This window comes from Mustela lutreola, chromosome 13 (genome assembly GCF_030435805.1).
Source record: "Mustela lutreola isolate mMusLut2 chromosome 13, mMusLut2.pri, whole genome shotgun sequence".
Lineage (NCBI taxonomy): Eukaryota > Metazoa > Chordata > Mammalia > Carnivora > Mustelidae > Mustela > Mustela lutreola.
In genome coordinates this window covers 79,913,880-79,931,467 of record NC_081302.1, presented here as the reverse complement: position 1 = coordinate 79,931,467, position 17,588 = coordinate 79,913,880, and positions in this window count along the sequence as shown.

Here is a 17,588-nt window from a genome sequence, read left to right as displayed (position 1 = left end):
TCATTTAGGCATCCTGCATTTTTAAAAATCTTGACTTTAACAGAATTCTTTTGTTGTGCTTGAAACCCTGAAGTGTTAGATAGGCAGTTGGCCTAAAGCCAAATGTTGGCCCATCGTTTAAAGCTTATATGTCCACTTCCATCACACACCCAGAATTTTGTCTTTTAAGAAATCAAAAAAGATCAGGGATTTGTTTGTTAATAGGTTTGCATGAGCAGGGGTCTTCCCATAAAGCTAAATTACTGGTTATAGAGTATTTGGTAGTGGTGAGGGTTAGGCAGTAAAGCAAACAATTCTTAATATTGAAATGAGATCACAGAGGGGCCTCTCATCCCTCACACCGTCTGATCTAATACTCGGAAGTGTCAGAATCTCAAATATCTGGATTGTAAGCGTTCTACTTTGGCATTTACCTGTTAGATCAAATCCCCAGACTCTGGCCACATGAGAAGTGTTATTCTTTCAGTTATTTGAAGAATTGTCTGAAACTAGTTTAATGAAATACTTGAATAAGTAAGTGACTCTAATAGGGCCTTAAAATTGGTTATCACTCAGGCACCTGGGTGGCTCCGTGGTTCAGCATCTGCCTTCGGCTCAGATCCTACATCGGGCTCTCTGCTCTGCGAGGAGTCGGCTTCTCCCTCTTCCTTTGCTCCTCCACCTTGCTCTCTCGCTTTCGCTCTCAAATAAATAAATAAAATCATTTTTTAAAAATTATGGTTTTCACTCCTTTTCCAACTTGAGAACTGAAACTGGAGTGCTTTCTTAACATTACTGACTGCAGTCATGGGGGAGGAGTGTTCTACTTTCCACCACAGCTTCTTGAAAGCAGGCTGTCAAATTTTCCCATAGAAATGATATTAAACTTGGAAAGTTGTAGTCATGACCAAGAATCAGCATCAAGTAGACCAGGCCTGTACGTTAAAAGCAAAGATAAAATAGCTTTAAAAAGTATAATAAATGTGAATCTGTGTTTCAGATCTAGATCTATAAATACAGATAATGGACCTCTAAATTTAACGTGGTTGTCATCACCTCTAAAATTACATTTATGTGTGAGTGCACATATGGCATATATACGCACACAATTTGTGATGTATATAAATACTAATCCTGTTTTACAGGACCTTTGTTATCATTCTTTTCAGGACTGTTTAAGCTGATCCCTATTTTCGATTTGAAGCTGTAGTGTGTGGAAACAGAGCTACATGTAGTTTCATTGATTATCACTCTCAAAGTAGCCATCTTGGAATTTATTTCAGAAATCACAAAGGATTGTAATCCAGTTTAGAATCCGTTCGTCCTTATATCTTCTTTGCTCTCTTTCTCTCAGTGCCAAGGCCAGTTTTGCAGGGGAGGGAAGTATAAAAAGACAGTTACCCTTCAAGAAATCATGGGGAGATCAGAACCCAGGCTTTGCTTTGGTTATATCCTTGGTATTTCCAGGATTAGGGAAGGTTTACCCAAGAGGTCTGTGTGTGGCTCTTTTACCTGCAGAAGTTTTAAAGTATTAGCTCCTGAAATGAACTCCCTCGTCTGCCCCACCCCCAGCAGGGTCCTTCAGTCCCCACTCAGGTGAGGCTCTGATACAGCGATGATAAGTGCATTGAAAATGACCCTCCCTATAATTTTTTTAAGTGAGAAGCATCATTAATGACTGGTGATTATATATGTGTGTTTTCTCCAGGCTAGTGGCGACAGGGTGGATTTAACAATTGCTAGGCCGGGGAAATCCCAGCCTGGTAACCCTGTCCAGGACACAGGAGCTCAGGGTAGCAGCCAGCACCATGCACAGCCGCTGTACCACAACAGACCCAGCTCACACAAGATGAGGCCTCGAGTTTGCATGTTTTCATTCATCTGCCCTCAGGGAATCCTTGTGACAAACTGGTAAGATTTAAATGAGGGCTGTTACTCTGTTGGAAAAGGTGAACACAAGGTGTTTGGGGGTGTGGAATGTGTGTTTGGCTACCTTGAGAGTCCCTGTACAGTCTGTTCCTCAGCCAGTAGGGGTGGTTTCTTAGTAAGAAGGTCCCTCTGCCAGATTGATGAGAAGTGTTTGATCTTCTAGAAAGACTTCTTTGTTTGGTCCTGCTTGAAGGTGGGATTTATCCTGGTTTGCTCATTCAGTTGTAACAGGAGGTTATGTAACTGAAAAAAAGACAATGACCAACAAGTCCATACTTAGCGGTTGGGCAGGTTGCCTACAACAACAGAATTCTCTATGTGAATATGAAGCAGAAATCATACTTTCTGATACGTACATGCAAAACACAGAAAGCATTTCTTTTTATGTTACAGTTCATAGAAATACTACCCTAGATCATTTTAAATTCCCGTATGTTGAGCTTTTTGCTGCATCTTTCATATTTCAGTGCTTTGATAATATATTCCTAGGTCATTTATCTGTGCCAAAAATTCTGCTGCTGTCTCACTTTGGATGCAGAAATCAGTAGAAATCAAAAAACAGTGGCACTTTACTGTGTTCTCAGTGTTATTTACTTCATTTGATCTTTCATTTGAACTCAACTTCTAGTAGGCCAGAATTTTTACAGTGATGCTATTTACCAACTGTGTGAAAATCACACATCGGAAACTTCCTATAGATTTTTTGTTTGTTTGTTTGTTTTTACTTCCTATAGTTTTTAAGTAGACCAGTAAATAAGTTTTAATTTAGCAAAGCAATTTAATTTTACTTAAGGAGAATGACTTAAGAAACACATGTTTAGCTTAAAGTGGCTTCTTAATGTAAGTACAATTTGAGATAATAACTCTGTAATGTCACAGGAGCCCAAGAAAGCATTATTTATTTATGTATTTATTTATTTTTAAGATTTTATTTATTTATTTGACACACAGAGATCACAGGTAGGCAGAGAGGCAGGCAGAGAGAGAGAGAGAGAGAGAAGCAGGCTCCCCGCTGAGCAGAGAGCCCCATGCGGGACTCGATCCCAGGAGCCCAAGATCATGACCCGAGCCGAAGGCAGTGGCTCAACACACTGAGCTACCCAGGCGCCCCAAGAAAGCATCATTTCAAGGCACAAGTATTTTTGGCCCATCAGGTTTATCTTGTTTTCTGAGCTGAAGTATAGACTTGTCAGTGGTCTTTGTTAAGTTAAAACTTTTAAAAAATTATAAGCACAAACTTCATCTTATTTTTGAACAGAAAATGAAATGTGTGAAGGGAACCTATAATTTTGCTTTCACAATGATGACTACGAAAAGCAGTTATTGTTTCGAAAAGGAATTTGAATAGGAGTTGTTCATATCGCTGGTCCTTGCTTTACAAGTTACATATATATACATATTCCTAAAGAATCATAATTAAGGCAAAAGTTGGTAACTGAATCCATGAATTCTACAGAAAGTGGAAATATGGGTGCTCAAAGACAATGCTACAAATTTAAGACTGTCTTAAGAACTACTTAACCATTTCAGCGTTCATATAGAGGACGATTTATGTCCTTTTGTTTGTTTTGGGCACAAATATTTTTCTTTTTACTAGTTCCTCTTCCTTAATTTTAAGTGGTGGTGTTTTAAATAGCAATGCTGAATTCTTACTCTAGGTGCTCTGTAAACCTGCTTGTTAGAACAGCCACATGAAATGTAATTTTAAGCATTAATTTAGCAATTTACCATTAACATACAGCATTTGTGATGTCAAATCCTACTTTAAAAAAATAAAGGTCTCCTAGGGAGAACAAATACAAATTCATCAAAACAACCTGTTCAGAGGATAATCATTGTTAAAAATTAAAGCACACATTACTCTATTACTAAGCCCCTGCGTGGCCCCTGCTTGGAAACATTCATACAGTGTTAAGCCCTTAGAAGTTTCCATGAAGTATACCAAGAGTAATCCCTGAAGTTTGGCTAAAATGCATACATCTCAGCCATATGGAGGAATAAAACAACCACCCCTAATTGACTCGATACCTGACAGACACAAGCGTTGAAGTCAATTTGCTCCCAGCTGAGTTTACCTGGATTGTCTTCATAATAACGTGGGTCTTACCCAGTTTGGAAGGATGCGAACATAGATGTCATATGCTATGATACCACCTGTGGACGTTTACAGGTTTTCTATGAGGTCAAAATTCTAGGAACTCTAGGCTATTTAAGTAGTGCCCTCAAGAAAATTTCAGAGTGTTGGTTTCAGGAGCAGAGAAGAGCAGACACCCCTGCCGGTGCAGGGCTTGACTGACACGTCGTACCTGTCCGCTCTGAAGCAGTGTCACTAAAGGAAATGTTACAGTTCTAGCAAAAGAATTCATCTAGTTCTGCTGTTGATATTGTTAGTCGTGGTAATAGTTATCTTGTTATCTACACTATGCTGTTACAGTATATGTGTTATGGAACCTTTTGAGATAGGAGCTTCCATTATTACACCTAATGGGATAGCACCCTTGTAGTGTGGATGCATATAGCATCATGCTGTATGAACATACACAACTACATATGAATACATGTTTATGTATATACACTATGTGTGTGTATGTGTATTTTTTTTAAACTTGAATCACCTCAGATCCCAGTGTGATCATGCGTAGCTATATAATTTGGAGCAAATTACATGAACTTTCCTTTTTTTTTTTTTTAAGATTTTATTTATTTATTTGACAAACAGAGATCACAAGTAAGAAGAGAGGCAGGCAGAGAGAGAGGAGGAAGCAGGCCCCCGCTGAGCAGAGAGCCCGATGCAGGGCTCAATCCCAGGACTCTGAGATCATGACCTGAGCCGAAGGCAGCGGCTTAACCCACTGAGCCACCCAGGCGCCCCTACATGACCTTTCTAATAAGGCTATTCCCTTGTTTATAAAATGGGGCCAACCATAGGATTTACACTCCGGACCATTGTAATGAAATGTAATGAAACCATGTAATGAAATAATACATGTGAAGCCATTTGCTTTACACATAGTAAATCTTCAATGTTAGTTACTATTGCTATTTTAATATTAATATTGCATAGGTACACCTTGTTTTTTATAGCATTCTAATTTTAAAAAAGGGTGGTGTTTTAAATTTTCCTTTTCTTCTAGGATGTCCCCATAAATAGAAACAATCAATATCGGTAAAAATTGCTTTTTCCTGAGAACACAGTTTGTTGGAAAATTGTTCTCTTCCTTAACTTTTTCAAAAATTCAGTTATTTCATATCCTTATAGATTTCCGTGAAGGTTGTGAAGATCAGTTTGCACCCATTTCATGACCGAGCATTCTCATGATTAAGAAACAGAAGATAGATCTATATAGCTTTTTTCTGGCAGTTAACAAAATCCGCACTTTACTTTTGTACTGTTCTGTCACCATTTCTCTCAAAGAATAGAGGAGAGAGAGAAATAAAATTAATTAGCTTCTCTTCAGAATCTTAAAACTCAAGTGCATTATTGACCTTTGTAGAATTGGCCCTATTTTGACTTCCATATGTCAACAGTCCTGAGTTTTTTCTTTTCCATACATAGTCATATGAAAATACAGCCGTCCAAAGTCTGACATTGTGATCCCCAGTGTTCGGTGTCATGTTTGTACCATGAGGAACTGTGTATTATTTCTACAGAAACTGATTTTAACAGTGACTTTATCATTGCCATGGTATTTTTTCCTTCAGTTTCCTTACTTTACTTCAGCTATGTATTATTTATTTTGCAATGAATTTTCTTTTCCTGTGTTAGGATCTTACCCAGTGTGTTACATGCCAAGAAAAACACATTACTGTAAAGAAGGAACCACCTAAGTCCCTGGGAATGACAGTGGCAGGGGGCAGAGGAAGCAAGAGTGGTGAACTGCCCATCCTTGTAACCAGTGTGCCAGCTCATGGCTGTCTGGCACGTGATGGACGCATCAAGAGAGGTAAGATAGGAAGGGCTGGGAACAGTGAAACTCTCCCATCTTCTCCCTGCATGCTACTCATGTTTGAAAAAAGTAACAAATATTCCCCAAATTTTCTATTAAATATGATTTTTTAAAAATCTTCTAAAGTGTCCCTTCCATATATATGTGTAAAACCTTTCTCTAAGGTTAGAAAAATGCCTAATGGGAAGGAAAATTGCTGCAGTTTGATGATGTTTCTGTTCTTTTTTTTTTTTTTTTTAAGAATTTATTTATTTATCTGACAGACAGAGATTACAAGTAGGCAGAGAGGCAGGCGGGGGGTGGGGGGGCGGGAAGCAGGCTTCCGGCTGAGCAGAGCCCGATGCGGGCTCGATCCTAGGACCTGGGATCATGACCTGAGCTGCAGGCAGAGGCTTTAACCCACTGAGCCACCCAGGCGCCCTTTCCCTTATTTTCTAATGTTTATTTAGATCATTGCATTATTTTATGTTGGAAAAAACCCTCCAAAAAATAGAACACTCATCTTTTCCTTCCTAACCTTTTATATAATCCTCGTGGCCCTTTTTTTTTATTATATTACTTGGCAGGGCAACAAACACTTTTTTTTCTTCCTTAAGGAAAAGATGCTCAAATCACAAGTTTCATTTCTTTGTGTAGACCCAAGGATCTCTTCTCTTTAAGTATTCTGATACATTCACGCTGAGCAAACTCTGTAGGACTATATCTATAAAACTGTGTAACTCTAAAACAGTTTATGTTAAAAATTCATTTCTAAGAGCAAAAGATCAAATAATTTTTGAGCAGGAAAGAACTACAGAAATCACTGAAGCCCAAAGAAGAGAAATGAACATGCCCAGGTCCTGCACATTAGCAAAACGAGGTCTAATGATTTGGACTTCCAGTCACATCACAGTGCCTCAAGCCACATTTTTTCCTATATATGATGAAATTATCTTAAAGTTTTGAGTTGTTTTGGAATGTTTTCCATGAATTGGATTTTTCCCTCGATATCGTAAGAATGACAGAGATGTGAAAAAATTACAAATAACAGGATGTATAGGGAAGATAATGACTTGGTAGCTCATCTCATTTTCTTGTTTATTCCTTTGGACAGGTGATATATTGCTGAATATCAATGGCATTGATTTGAACAATTGAAGTCACAGTGAGGCCATGGCTATGCTAAAAGTCAGCGCCGCGTCCCCTGCTATTGTCCTGAAAGCACTTGAGGTCCAGACTGTCGAGGAGGCAGCCCAGGCTACTGAAGAGCAGCCAGGCACCTTCAGTGAGAATGAGTAGGACTCCAGCTGGTCCCCGTCGTGGGTCATGTGGCTTGGGCTTCCAAGGTACTGACAGCGTTTTTCAGCAGTTTCGTGGAATAATCATAGTGACAACATTTCTCAGTATGGAACACAGTAAATTCATTTGTCCAGGGTGTGAGGGGGAAGGTCCTGGTCAGAGATGAAAGTGGCAATGGCATATCAAGTTATAGAAGAAAAGGGTAATTTTTTCCTTAGGTTATTATATTTTAAAAGATAAATTTAAGGGGCCTCTAGGTGGCTCAGTCGGTTAAGCATCCAACTCTGGATCTCAGCTCAGGTCTTGTACTCCGGGCCATGAGTTTGTAAAAAAGATTTTTTGTAATTTTTAAAAAATTAACATTCTTAAAAAATAAACCCTTTACCTTATTAAAGGTAAATTTAATATGTAAGAACTCAGCTAAAAAGACTTGGTGTATCTGTTTATAAAAATGAATAAAGCCACTCTGTTCATGACTATTAAGAAGGTTCTCAAGTGGGCCAGCCATGAGATTTGGATGTTCATGCTCTTGCTTTAGAAAAGCTGTCATTTACCACACGTGTACATGCTTAGATCGTGTGCATTTTTCACCAGAAAAAACAGGTCAAAGTGTGGGGCCTTTTGAAAAGCTTTACTAAATCCCCTTTCTTAATCTTGTTAACTCTGTCTAAAAAGGCAGGATGTCAGAACTCAGTTTTCATTGAACATGAGAGACTCCTTCAGCCAAACCACGGGTGTCCGAGAGTAGGTCTTCTCACCACCTTCGGGACTGTAACCCACCAGGACATTCTGTAGTTGGTCATTGTCTGCTCATGAAAGTGTTTCAGCTCCTGGTGAGTGTTGTATATACTTCGGTATTGAAGTTGGAAGAATGTGTATTACTGTCTTTGTTTCTAGATCACTTTAGAGGAATCCTAAAACTGAACTATGATGAAACTTTCTGATTCTGAGCCAAGTAGGAAAATGACTGATTTTTTTAAATAAAAATAAACAATAAGAATGCCAGTTTCTGAGACATCTAGCTTCATTTGGATGTAATTTGTAATAACTAGCATTTGTATAGTGCTATGTGAGATATATATATATATATATATATTTTAAAAGTACTTTCACGTAAAGAATAGCAGAAAAATCCAGGATGAATGGAATTCATTTGTCTATCATCAAACTTACTGACTTGTCCTTGTGGTAGTGAAAAAGACCAAAAAGGCCTGAAACAGTAACAGAATTCGTATCTCAAGGCCCTGTAGGCATAGATTGGAATGGTTGCTATGAAACCATGGCCGTTCTACCTAATGGTGAGGGCTCAGCCAGCAGAGGGAACTCATTTATCCTCTTGAGTACTCAGCCCGATACACTGACCTGTCACTTGAAACCCAGCACGTCAGAAAGGCCTGGTACCACACCAATGGGGGAGAAGTGGTCTCCTCGGCGGCGCAGGAGCCGAGCGTGTGCACACCACTGCCGGTGGCCAGGCCATGCTGGCGCTCCTTTAGTTCTTGTTACCTGGTGTTCTGGGTGTCCAGCTCCCCTAAGAAGTCCAGAAATGCTCACCGCATTGATCAAGGACTCCCACTCCTAGTGGCTTTTGGCCAGCCTGCCGTGTGGGAGCAGGCCTGTCTTGGGCAGGACTGCCAGGTAGCAGGTGGACAAGGAGTCTCACTGGGCTCGGACAGGAGCTGGCAGCCCAGGACCCAGGTTCCCACTTGGGTTCCTTGGGATTTTGGTTTGGATGCGTACCCTGTCCTCTGACTTCTCTGCCTCCATGTCTGTCCCCAGGGCGGAGCATTTTCAGGTGAATCACAAAGAACAATGATATTTCAGATGAACAGTACACGGGATAATGAAATCTATTTGGGGGGTCTGCCTGTATTGAAAGGGTGTCTATCAGTCCAAGGTCACTATTCTGTGGACTCCTGGGGGTTGTGTGTTGTGTGCAGACCAGTATACACAACCAGGTATTGGGAGGGCCACTGCTCTGTGGGTACCAGCGGCTCTTTCCAGCACGTCGCACACCACACAGGGTAGCAGCTCTGCTCTTTCTCAAAAGGGAAGGTCATTCTCTGCAGTTAGCTGGCGGTGTACCAGAGAAAAGAGTCATTTGTTTTGTGTTGTGCTGTTTCATTGTTTCTTTTAGCAGAAGATTCAGAAAAACGAAAATACCTATATCGTCTCTAAAAAAGTTTGAAAAGAGGGGAATCACTCTTATGTTCTGCAGACACACACAGAAGGCCATATTGTAGTTTTCCAGGCAGAGGAAAATCCAAGTTGAGGTGAAGTGGCCAAGACAGAGAGAAGAGCAGTGGTTGCAGGGACTGGGGGAGGGACAGAGCAGTGAGCGATGAGGAGCGCGGGTGTCTCTGTGAGGAAACGTCGTAGAATGACATGGTTGTGCAACACTCTGGATGGACCTAATGAGACCTCCATATCCCACTGCAAAGGATGCGAGTAAAATGTTATATAAACTCAAATTCTACTTTATTTAATAAATAACATCTATGAAGTAATTATAGAGGTGAACACAGAAAACAAATACGATAAAGAAGGAAATGATGTCATGCTCCAGTCATGCTCTGGAGCTGCAGCAAGCACAAGCTGCTGCTCGGGGGCCGAGCCTGCTTGCTCCATGGAGGCAGGGGGCGGCAGCTTGGGGGCCTAGCCTGCTTGCTCCACGGAGGCAGGGGGCGGCAGCTCGGGGGCCGAGCCTGCTTGCTCCACGGAGGCAGGGGGCGGCAGCTCGGTGGCAGGACCCTGCTGGTCATCCAGGAAATTCAAAAGGCCTGGTGGCTCTTCCGTGGCAGAGAAGTGAACGAGGGCCCTGACGACCATCTGCCCTGGCCCCAATGGGTCAGGGGGGGTCACTGGTTTTCCTAACCCATAGTGAGCAGCCATAGCAGGGATGGCGGGGGCCAGCTCAGGCCCTAGAGGTGCCGCAGGTGCCAGAGTGGCTGCTGGAACAACTTCCCGAGACACATCCTGATCTCGCTCTGGGGCCGGTGCTGTAGCTCCGAGAAGAGAAAGCATCATCAGCTTGATTGACTTCTCTTTTGCCTTTCCCTTTCCCCACCACTCAGCGTGGCCTGCGTTCAAGACCCAGCCCCCGGAAGGTGTCCCCGACGGAAGCCCATGGGGACAGGGATCTGAGACGATTCACTCTCTTCAGCCCAATTACAATCTACAGAGGCTTCCTCAGGGTGGCCCACCCTGCCTCTGCCTCAGGCCCACACCAGTCACCCCCAGTCCTCCTCACCCCCAGCCTCTGGCTCCGTGGTCTTTTCAGGAGCGCATTGCCTTTCTGGAAGCAGAAGCTGGGCACGGCGCTGCAGGTCCGAGCCCGGCACATTGACCTGCAGGTAGGCCAGCAGCGTATGCAAGCTGGGAAACTCCGGAGGCTGCACAAAATCCCCTGGATACTTTTCCACCCAGGTGTTAAGGATGGCATAGACGGCCCTGGGGACAGACATGGAGGCAGAGAAGTCAGAGGACAGGGTACGCATCCAAACCAAAATCCCAGGGAACCTATGTGGGAACCTGGGCCCCTGGGCTGTCAGCTCCTGTCTAAGACCAGTCGGACTCCTTGTCCACGTGCGACCAGGCAGTCCTGCCCGAGAAAGGCTTACTCCCACACTGCAGGCTGGCCAAAAGCCGCTAGGAGTGGGAGTCCTTGGTCAATGGCGTGGGCATTTCTGGACTTCTTAGGGGAGCTGGTCACACTCCTCAGTCTGTCTCCTTGCCCACGAGCCACTTGAATTCAACTGCTTGTGCCTGGGGAGGGCTGGTGTCTGACCTCTTAATTACCCTCACTGCACTCGCCTCTGCTCGGTGAAGATCCAACCGAGGAGGGAACAAAGGGACTCTGTCTCTAGCCAGGCCTTCCCAGGACCCTTCCCATACCTCCACCGTTACCTCCTCTGCCCAGTCACTAGGTGCCATGAGAGTGGATCTGTTTCCACTGACACTCACCTCCCACAGGGTGTGGGATGCCTGCTTCTCCCTGGGCTCTACTGGGTCACCAGTCTCCCTGAGCCCCCTCTGAGCACCCAGCATGTAGGTGCCAACAGAATGCTATGCGATGGTTCCTCAATCCTGCGTTCTGGGTCCCAGAATTGGGGCAGAGAGAGGGCTGGGAGGGGTCAGGGATGGAGCATGACCCTCTCAGGGGTTGAAGCTGTACACCATCCCCTTCTGCTCTCCCACAGTGCTCACACACCTACCCCAGCCCCCCAGGGCACCTTCCCAGTTTCCAGTAGAAGCTCTCAGACATTGACCATAAAGCAAGAATAACGAGGTGAGTCTGAAGGTCCGGCAGCCCCTCGAACTCACAGGACCCTCACTACCCTGGTGGACAGGGAAGGCCCTCCTAAAGCAGCCAAAGCTTACTCACATGTTGCGCTGCTCCTGGGGTCCGCCGACCTCATCATAGCTGGAATAAACACATCCGAATCTAGAGGAGGCCAGGGGGCATCGCATGAGATATCTGTGGATGTTGGCTCTCACCGCCTGACCCTCGACTAGCCTGCAGCCCTGGGGTGCTCTCTGTTCTGTGCAGGGATCCCATTCAGCTCCTAGATAATCGCCTCCACCTACTGGGGCTTCCTGAATGCTTGCTGAATAAAAGGGCCCCAACCAGCCCATCACCGACGTCTGAGTGGGCCTGGCCCCTGCTCACCCCCAGGGATGCTTGCTCTGGATTCAGCCAGACACAGGCCCCAGAAGGAGTCTCAGATCTCCCTTTCAGTGGCAAAGGAGCCCAGCTCAAAATCATAGTGAGAGTCAGGGATGAGGCAGTGGCTTCATCATGAGGGGCACAGGAATGAGCAAAGAGCATGCCCACAGGCCCTCCAGCAGAATTTTCCACTGGCGCAGGCTCCCAGGTGTCCTTTCCCTACAAGACCCCACTGAGTCCCTATAATACCTCTGCCCCAGTTAGGAGCAAGGAAAGCTTGGGGAAGCTTAGGGACCTGCCAGAGTCTCACAACAGGAATTGGCCAAATCTCACAGAGCAGTTAGGGGCAGGGGAGGGTGCTCACCTTGCAAAGAGGAGGTCCAGCACCTCCTGGGTGGTGGCCAAGTGACGGTATGTGTCCAGAAAGGTGTGGACACAGTGTAGATCTTGTCTGATGACGGCAGGCACCAGGTGATCTATTGCAGCCTGCAGCTTGTTGGCCTGCTTGGCCATCAGCACCGAGGTCTTCCTCCTCTTCCTGGTTGAACGATTTTTCCCCTGAGGTGAATCAGAGGAGACATGAGTCAGTGCTGTGGCCAACAGGAGGGTTGGGGCTTGGAGGGCAGAATGAGCCCCCAGATCTCAGGGACTTCTGCAAGAGGTGGGACAAGAGAGCCCAGAGTCCGAAAAAGAATCGGGTGACTCAGTGTCTCATTGGGTTCAGCCTAAGGCTCTTGGTTTTGCTTCACGTCATGGTCTCTGTTTCTGAGCCTGTGCTCCTCGTAGGGCTGTGTCCATAGGGGCAGTGTCTGCTTGAGGATTCAGTCTCTCTGTCTGCTTCTCCCCACTCTCCCCCTGTCTCTCTCTCAAATCCATCAATCAGCCATTCAGTTAAGAAGCCTTTAAGGCAATGAGAAAATGTTCTTGGTATCCATACAAAGAATTGAAAAAAATGATGTCTGAACTTGCTAGTATCTGAGGTCCCTTTGTGAGCGGAGTATGGATAGCACGTCCCTGCATGAGTGGCATGGATCCTGTGATTTCTGATAACATAGCCCATTCTTTTTATTTTTTTGAAAGACTTGTTATTTATTTATTTGATAGAGAGAGAGGTCACAAGTAGGCAGAGAGGCAGCCAGACATAAAGGGGGAAGCAGGCTCCCTGCTGAGCAGAGGACCCCACGCCCCCGACGTGGGCCTCGATCCCAGGACTGTGATACCCACGACCCATGACCTGAGCTGCAGGTAGAGGCTGAAACCCCTGTGCCACCCCGGCACCCAACATATCCCATTCTTGAGACGAGTACACAGAAATGTTTAAGGCGAGGGGGCTTAGGATAAGAAGGAACAGAGGCTGTAGGATGCAGCACTGTGCCTTGGCCAGAGAAGGGGATTACATCCAGTCCTGCCGCAGTAAAGGGCTCCATGGCTGTGATCAATGACTGGCCTTCAGGACTGCCGTGCAGTGCAGTGCAGTGAGGCCTCTGTTCCTATTCCTGGGGGGGGGGGGGGGGCGCAACAATGTGTTCAATCAATACCAAAGCGCAGAGCAAGAGACAGAGTACCATGGGACCCATGTCCCTTTGGATCAAAGTCTCCCATTTGCAAGACTTGCAGAAGCTGAGGAAGGACTGTTGGGCCAGTGGGGGCACTTGGGAGCACGAGTTAGAAAAATGCCTTTGCCAGGGCAAAAGGAGTCTAAATCAACGGGATGAGACCTGGTCTAAAGTCTCTTTAATGATACTCCTATAAGTATGTGGACAATGGCAGTGCTTCTGTCCAAGGCGTGGGCAGGACCATGTGGGCCAGTTTGGGGAAGAGATGGGATGCAGATTCACGGGAGTACAGGACTCTAGGAGGCCAGGCTGGCTTCTAGGAAGTGGGGCCCTTGGTGCTGCATGGGCGCCCCGGGGTCGGGTCTCCCCAGCACCTGCACTCACCCTGAGCCAGCGCCAAACTCTCTTGGCCGTGTGAGGCTTCTTTTCCTTGGAGGAAGGAGAGCAGGCAATCTCCTCGGTCACCTCCTGCACCATGTCCTCTGGGGCGTTCTGTAAAGACAGTGCCCGGCAGCCAGGCAGGAGGCCTTAGAGCCCTGTCTGGAGGCGTTTGCTAGTGTTCAGACCCCGGGCGCTCCATTCCAGACACACCACAGCCCAGGTGGCAGAGCCCTCCCCCAAGGAGAGAAACGTGGCCCAGCTTCAGGGCCTTGGATGTGCTCTGGCACAGCTCAAGAGTCACCTCAGGAATCCCCTGTGCACCCTGCCCACCCTGACATTGGTGTGAACAAGAAGGGATCACCAGGGTATCCACTGTGCTCACCCTCCTCCAGCCCATGGGCAGGAACCCCCACATATCCCTCCTCCCCTCAAACTCCAGAGGAATGGATGGGGCTTCCCTAGGATGGTTGGGGGGGGGGGGGCATCGCCTAGTCTCCTCAGTAGTAAGTACCTTATGGCGTCTCCCTTGAAAGGTCCTGTGGCATTGGGGGGGTGGTTTTAGCCAATGTCTGCAGCATGGGAACAAGTCATTTACCTGGGGGTTCTGGTACCCAGAGCCCCGGAAACTACGTACACAACAGGAAAACATCTTTCTGTGTCAAGGTCCTGAGTCCAGTAACCCTGCTACTGGACTAGACTGGCTGCCTGGTTGCAGGGGTTCCAAGTTCTGAAGGCCTTTGTGAGCCAGGCAGTGACATCACTTCCTGAGATGCCCTATCGGGGCCCACTCCTGGTTGGACCCCTACACGAACAGTGCTCCTGTCTGCCATCTCCTCATCTCCCTTCTGCATGCAAGGACACATCTTATCTGTACACAGTAACCCCAACACACCCCTCTCCACAGGCCCCCAGGGAAGGTCTGGGAGCAGCCAGGGACGCAGCTTGCAAACACACCTGGTTTCAGACACAAGTCTCTATTCTTACCTGGTTCAGATCCTAGATAAGCCATTGTGGCACACAGGGATGGTCTTCTTGCCAAATATGGATGAATCCAGCATGTCTTTCTATCAGATGTCCAAAGGCATAGGTTGGATAATAGCTATGATGTTAGAAGAGTGCTGTCACATGGAGGAAATACCTCCTACCCAATTTCCACCCTCCTGTCAACTTCTTGGAATCTGCTACTAATCAGATCCCACCCCACAGTCCCTCTTGGGGTGTGTGTGTTTGTGTGCACCAGCACACAAGCTCCTGTGTGCACACATGTGTTCATTGGTGCTCACATTCTGGAGTCCCAGAAGAGGACAGCCCCACTTACAGAGGGCTGGGTAATAGTTCCCAAGGTCTTAGGCTTTGCATTATCAATGCAAACCCTAATGAAGGGACTGGATTCTTGGCCCTTGATGGTCAGAATGTACCCTTAGCCCTAGAGACCGCCTGTCCCGGGATGCAGGCCATTCTCTCCTATCCAAAGGGTGTGATGCAGATGGTGGTCCATCCAGTGGGTCGTCATGACCCGGGATCCTCCTCAGACAAGAACCTGGGCATATGTCTCCTATCTAGGAGACCATGATCACCCTCAGCTCGATAACATTTCCAGGCCAACAGCCACTTCCTTCCAGAAAAACTTTTCCAGAGCCCCTAGTGAATGGCTAGGTTGCATCCAGGACCCCAACTTTGAGGACACTCAAAGAGCTGGGTTCAAGCCTGCTAAGCATCCCTACCAGTCTGATTCTGGGCAAGGCCCGGACACTTCAGGGATCTTCACAGTCTCCCTTCGGGGGCTCCATTGGTTCCCCAACTCCTCTGTAGACATGTTTGTGTGACCCCTCCCCAGAGTGTGGTCCGGACTTGGTGATTCACTTCCATGTCACAGAACGTGGCCACGTGACCCAAAGGCCCTTCTGAGATTTCGTTCGAAAACTCATTGCCCAGCCCCATGTTGACTCGGATCCATGTTCTCTCTCCAATCTTCATACTGGAGCACAAGCTCCTAGGTTGAACCATGACCCAGACATACGCCCATGGCCCAGCCCTGTGGGCCCAGAGCAGACGGAAGTCAGGTCATTGAGATGGGCTGTATCTGGCCCATGCCCCTGATTGCGCTCAGGTTCTCAGTGAAGCAGATCCTCCCTTGGTGTTGTCAGCAGCCCAGTTTAAGGAGAGACTCTGGAAGGAGCCCCCAGCGGAGCACTGCTGGATTCCTGATCCCCTGAGACCACGAGGCATCGTTTGTGGGTTCAGCCACTGAGTGTGGGGAAGTGCGGTCACAAGCCCTGGGAGAAGGGCACTGATACTGACCAACTTCCCGGGCCCTGGCCCTCCTCCCCTCCCACTCTGGTCCTTCCTCAGCTTCTCTGGCCACCCTGGCCCCCTTTCTAACCTCCAGTCTTCTGCTCCATGGTGCCCTCCGCCAGGTGGAATGCACTCGCATTTCTGCAGGGCTGTCTCCTTCTTTTCCTCCCACAGGAATTCTCCGTGTCATCTCAGCACAGCCTTGTCATACCCCTCACCGGGTGGAGTTCGGGCCTTAGTTGTGTCCCTTGCTCTTTTGCTGTGGAGCAATCGCTTTTCCCGTTCACATTTTGGTTTCTCGTCTGTCCATCTTCTGCTCTAGACCCGGAGCTCTCACGAGGAGAACCAGCTGGGCTGATAAGCCCTGGCACCATCTGAGTGTGCAGTGCCCAGTGGCTGAATGAACGGGAGACAGGATCTATCCCAGCACAGACCAGCTCCGTTGTTTGAGCCTCACTGATTTTAGTCCTGTGTAAGCCTTTTGTTTTGTTTTTTAAGTTAACTGTGCCTGATGTGGGCCTCGAACTCATAACCCTGTGATCAAGTTTCCTAGTGCCTGAGGAAGCCAGGTGCCTCTTAGGTCCCCTTTAAAGGTTTTAGGTTGATCACTATTCAAGTGAACTTGGTCATTTCAACATGCTGTATGGAGCTATATTACATTACGCTGAATGACCATGTATCTCCCCAGGTTTTGGTAGCCTGTCACCACAGAGGTCCCCCCCCTTGACAGTGCTGAGTGGATCTTCAGATTGGAGACTGATATCCTTTCTGTGTTCTTCAGGAGCCCAGAGTCTCTCCACCATCGGCCCTCTCCCTCCTTGGGATGACATGCACCTCTGATGCCATCAGCACAAGAGGAAAGATGACAAGGAAATACACACAGGAGGGTGTTTCTGGCCAGGTCTTGAAGGCCTCAAGGTTCACTTTGATGCTCAAGCTTTTATGTATTATTTTAGGATTTTATTTATCTATTAGAGGGAAAAGAGCACAAGCAGGGGGAGGTGTAGAGGGAGGAGAACCAGAGAGATGCTGATCTGAGGAGGACAGGGGGTGGCTGATATAGACCTGTGCAGGGAACAGCGGAGGCCGCCCAGAGCTGGCCTGCGTTATCTGGTGGGCCGGGAGTAAGGAGTAGCCTCAGATCCCTGTGCCCATGACCTGCTATCAGGGGAGACCCTCTAGGGATTGCTTCCTGGACTCAGAGAACATTGAATGGTGGGGAAATTTTCCTTGATTTAGGAGGGACATGAAAAGTCAATCATTGGATTGATACTTTCTCTTCTTGGACCGACAGCCCCAACCTCAGAAGAAGATGCTGAACCACCTCAAGAGCTACCTCTAGCTCCCACTGTGGTGCCTGCCGCAGCTTCAGAGCCCGAGGGGCCTGGATGGGAACCAGTTGTGAGTGTGATACAGCTATGGATACAGCCGAGGGGAGGCACCTACCTGAAGGGGCCTACTGCAAAGTTTCTATGGACAACCAGGTGCATGATTGAAAGACTTAGTGGGGGACATTCCTGGCTTAAAAGTGTTCAAGCGGTGAAGCGGGGCGATATC